The following is a 5,638-nucleotide window of genomic DNA, read 5'->3' as shown; positions in this document are numbered from 1 at the left end:
TTTTTATTATTAACAATATGTGTTAATTTCCATAACAAAATGTTTGATTTTTTTCCCTCAGTGTTCGTGTATTTTTATAGCCCTAATGAAGGCTAATAAATAAAGTTATCTGTACTGCGAAAAAAATTCGACACGTCTTTATCAATACTTCTTCGTCCTTATCTTTAAAATTCCGGTTGAGCAGTTGGTATTTATTTCACAAACTTCAAATGTTATTTCGTTGTATCTTTTAATCTAAAACAGAAAAATTGCTAGTACTTCCCTTCCACGAACCCAACACCGTTTGTAATTACTGATAATAATTATCTATGGCCTTGTTTACCTGAATTGGCTAAATCTAAAATACAAGGAATCGCCCGTAGTTGGGATGAGATATTGAACGTTTCCCGACAGGCTACTTCAGATCATAATTACTTGTAATTTAATCACTGCAATTGATAATAAATTTTTTAATAATAATAAAAAAAAAAGATAAATTTTTAGTATTCTGTTATCTTAAACTTTAATCCAATCCATCATAAAATTTATAAGAAGGTACAATTGAAGGATAAAAACAAGCATTTGAGCATTATATTTTATTTTTTTAAATAGCAATGCTTAAAGTATTATCATGTAAAAAGGCTTTTAGTGTTTTAATCTTTGGAAAGTCATTTAAATCACATTTATGATGTGATCTTATTTGATTTGACAATTTTTTTATGACGTTAACAAGAATTTTGTTCGTTGTATTTAAGAGATAATATCTCAGAAACTAGCATACAAAAAATAAATGTTATTACTGTTTCAGATAGAAGGGAGGGGTATCTAAAATCAATTAGTTTACCTTTTTAGATAAGAAAGGACGAGATGACCGGTTGGATACGAAGGGACCATCCTATCTATACGTATAAAAAATTACTACTTTAACAGAGCCACCATCAGCTTGGCCCAGGACGATATAGTAGAGGCATGCATCCTCTCATTTCATATTTCACGTGCTTTATATTTTCCAATGGCATAAAGCATTACGAAAACTAATCATACAACTAAAATATAACTTTTTTTTTTTTTATTGTAATTTCTTAATAACGCAGGTTGACAGAGACTGTGGCATAGAGTTCCAGAGAGGATAATTCAGGTCTTGTTAATACGGAAAAAATATCAGACATGCTGAGTTTTTGAAATATCTGCTATTCATCCTTTTTATTGTAGGAAAAAGAAAACGATTCTTTTCTTTTGGTAGTGGAAGCATTTTTTAAACAATAAATCAGGTATAAAAAGGAGATGGTTGGGATGCAATAAAAGAAAAAACTCAAATAGTGATTAAACTATTTAATTTATCCCTAATTAGACTATTTAATTACTATAATAAATTGCTATTCATTTTTCTATCTACTTCCATCCAGTAGCCCTGATGAAGCTCTGCAACATGGTGCGAAACGTTAAATAATTTAATTACTATTTGAGTTTTTTTTTTCTCTTTGACCGCACCTAGCCTATCTTCCTTTCATATATTTCACAACGGTCAGTCAACTATCTTCCTAACAGACTGTTATTAATTGGAGTAGGACGATGATCTGGGTGGCGGTAAAGAAAGGTTGTGAAATAGCAGAAAAAAAACTTCATTTATAACCAACGTTTCTTTCCACTTAGCTGGGATGCATCAGGGCTGAATCGTGGAATGTGGCTAAGTGCTCTCCATCTAAAATTGAAAATTTATTTTATTTATTTATTTTTTTAAGCATCGTATATTTTATGAATAGGTAGATAACAATTGGTGATTAGAAACTCGAATTGATGGAATCGGCTGATCATTCCTAAACATAACTTTTGTTTCCAAACTCGCAAGAAAATTGGATAATAATCTATAATATTTAAAAAAATAAATACATATTCTAAATGCCAACCTGTAATTTCAGTTATGCAAGATAATATAACTAATGTTATTGAAATGTTTGATACTTGGATGGAACCAAATTTCTGTTCCTACATTAATTCGCTGGCGGATATGTCTTCTGCAATACATTGTTCTTTCATTTTCGTTGATTAAGCTTTAGTGTCTCCTTGTGGCTTTATTAGTAATTAGTTTACGAAGAAACACTTATTGTTATAACCGACCGTCATCAAGTGAAGAAAGTGGGTCGTCAGTTGAGAAATAAGAAAGCCAGTTACGAAGAAGTTGTAGCAATTGCTGATGGAACTAATGGCAGTTCCGCGTATCACTTTTATTATTTTGTCGCCTTATAAATTTTAAAATAGATGTCCTTGTTCAACCTATACTAATATTTTTTTAATATTTAATATATTCGTATCTTTTTTGAAAATGATTTGTGACCGTGTGATCAAAAATAAGGTTTAACGGTGAAAAGTATCTTTAGTGGTAATTTATTGGGTAATAGATACTACCATTGTATACACCTAAAACGCGGTTTTGGGGGTGTCTGTTTCTCATTCTACCTAATTGTTTTTAGTTTGTTCCTTTCGTCAACTTCCAGTTTTATGCTATTCTAGCGAAGTTATCGCTATTTTTGACATTTTGGAACAAAAAAAAACTTAAGACCAGGAAGGCGAAAATTTTGTACACTTTTTTTTTTAATATAAAAATTTGTATTTAAGGGTTTTTCAAAGTTGTAATAACGAACATAAATTTTGTTCCTGCCCAGAAAGCTATACTTATAAAGGAAGCCAGTAGGTCTATTTTTTGTTTTTTCTCCCTTAGTTATTCATATAATTCTTTAGCATTTTGCATTTATTGTTTGTAATCAATGAGCAGTGAGAACTATTTTTCTTTTTCAATTAAAAAACTTTAAGGTATTCTAGAGGAAAATTTTAAAAATTCGTCATTTAAGTCCTTTCGCGAACATTTCAATGAGAATAATACCCAGCTGAGGTTAAAGATCATTTAATTGTACATGGACATGCCGCGTTTAATCTAAATCGATGGTTAGAGTCGTTTTTGCGAAACTGGAACAAAATAAAATATGAAAAATCGATTCTATAAGGTAGCAGTTCCGGTCGGTCGATTTTATTGAAACATTTGCTCACATGCCAGGTATATAATTTGCCCACTTTAAAAGCGTAATTTTAATTTAATTCTTTTTTGAGCTAGGCTCTTCACCAACACACAAACGATTTTGTAAGACTAGATTTTTTATGAATCCGAAGATTTCAAAACATGTATTTCCTTTGAACTTTTGCATGATTGGAATGTCCTTAATATATATTCCATGGTAAGTAATGTAAAGCGAGTCAAATGTTTTGTTTAATTCTTAAAATTCTGAGTATATTATATAATTTCTAAATGAATTATCGCTGAATAATCTCCACCTCTTTATTTTCTATCTATTTGACGTCGTCGTATGCTAATTTTGAAATCTAGTTGGTCCCATATCAGTATTATAAAATTCCTTTCCTTACTTCCGCATTAGCCTGGGCAAACGTATTTTCCTTGACACATATTTCAAATACGGCTCGTGACGTAAATTTTATTTCCAAATGACAAATAATTAATGTTGGAATATCTATATTTAATTATGTAGTCGCCCGTTAAGAATGCAAATATGCAAAAAAGGGGAGAATTCACAAGAAATTCAATTAACAGAATAGAAAATATTGAGATATTAAAAAAAAAAATGTTTAAAATCTATGTTGAACCATTGGTATATTTAATTGGCAGGCGTTTTTACTTTTGATTTGTTATATACAGAAGCGTTGCTATTTAATACACATTCGCAATTATATAGGAGGGGAACAAGTTGCTGAACTCAGGTTCAATATTGCCTGCAGGCATCTCAACGTAGACCCGCTGCTGTTCCTAGCAGGCCATGGATCACCTCCTGTCACTCAGTATTAATTAAAGAGAATTTTACTCCAGTGGGCTCCAATGTATGGAGACTCAACACATTAGAGCTTGGCATTGAAATTCTGTGTAGTCATCTCCTTTAAAACCATATCTTCTCTATCTTGGTAATGAATCACGTTTTTAAAGGCAGAGATTTTGGCTAAACTGAGAGTCTAAATAAGTCTTAGTTTAGCCACTCTTCCTTTGCTCCCCGATGAAGCAATTCAGGTCGAAACGTCGGTACGAAAAAATATTTTTTTGTTTATTAGCTGATCGCACCCCTGATTATTTTCTCCACATATTAATCTAAGGTCAACTATCAAGACCTCATTAAGATTCATAGGTAGTCGGACACAGGTTATTTTCCACTCCTTCTGAAAACTATTAATCCTCGATACAGTACTCGAGGATTTAATCAATTCCTTCAAACAGGATCTATTATTTCTTCTATTACCATGTTTGTATATAAAATAGTTGCTCTGGACCACGGAAGAATCGCTAAGGAAGTATTCGCCACAGGGCAAAAAGGTAAAAACCCGAAAGGCATATCCCGACACCGATGGAAGCAATATGTTGTGCCTGACTTTGTAGGTTATAGTGTTAACTGAATTCAGGAAAGAGAAATAGGTACATAGGCAAAAATTGTTTATCGTTTTCTAACATCAAGATTCTTCATTATGCATTATTATTGTATAATTTCGCTAAGTATCTGTATGCAGCATCCTTATACTCCATTACACACTGGCTTGTGTTACCGCATAGTTCAGAAAGTATTTTACATAGTTCTAACCTCTGTCCTTTCCCAACATCTCCCCTGGCCGTTATGATGTAACCTAGTTCCCCGTCGGCTTTTCAGAATTCTCTGAATGCAGTGGAGTCCTCCTATCCCCTCTGCCCAGTGGATAAATGTTGCTTTGTGAGTCTTCTGTCCATTCTCCTGGAACCTATCAATTTCATCTCTTTATTTCCTGCCGGAACACCTGGTCCTGTAATTGACTTCCCGAAACTGTTAACTTATCATTATCGTTTGCGACTGTCCCGGAAGCGGGAATGTTACTTCCACCTATTAAATCGAGCAAAAAAAGAGCTATATAAATGAGATATCCTCCAAGGTTTTACGACTAACTTTCCATCCTCCAAACCAGCTGTAATATCTCTCCTGCTTAATACTTCTTTCTTGTTTAATTATCAATACCTAAGTCAATGTTTTTTCAGAAACATTAGCATTTAAAATATATGCTGAATAGGGGTGGTGAAAGTAGTATAAATCCATAAACGGCCGAAATAGATTTAGTCGTTTGCACACCGTAGGAAATTTGAAATTTTGACTTATACTGCTTCTACCACATTCCATAATTTTTATAATCGCCTCAATTAAATAAATGTTTTTGAGAACGAGTAATGTCGATTTCAGCATGCTTTACATTTATAACTCTTAACCTACTTCAATCGTTTTCTGATTTATACTATATTTCTTTCCTCCCATAATAAATGACTTTCAGAAATTTCATTTCGAAACTAACTTAGGTAAATATTTTTTTTATATTAACGCATTTGTGATTTTCGAAAGAATATCCTTTAGACAAGGACAAGACAAGGCGAAAATTAATAATAATGTGAATCCCTTCCACCCATGAAGGGCCATATGTTCAGTACTTTGCGAGGAAGCACTTTATGAGGCTGGTCGGAGCCTCAGGAAGGCTCCAGAAACAATAGGGTTGAATCACGCCAACAGTTAACAGAAAATAAATGTCACAGCCAAATTCGAAGCCAGGTCTTAGTAGTACGGGAGTTAGTAGTACAGTCCCTCCCAGAGAG

The sequence above is a fragment of the Halyomorpha halys genome, unplaced genomic scaffold (assembly GCF_000696795.3).
Source record: "Halyomorpha halys isolate HHAL.00 unplaced genomic scaffold, Hhal_1.1 Scaffold1540.1, whole genome shotgun sequence".
Taxonomy (NCBI): Eukaryota; Metazoa; Arthropoda; class Insecta; order Hemiptera; family Pentatomidae; genus Halyomorpha; species Halyomorpha halys.
The sequence above is the reverse complement of the archived record's forward strand: the minus strand, read 5'-3'. Positions refer to the sequence as shown.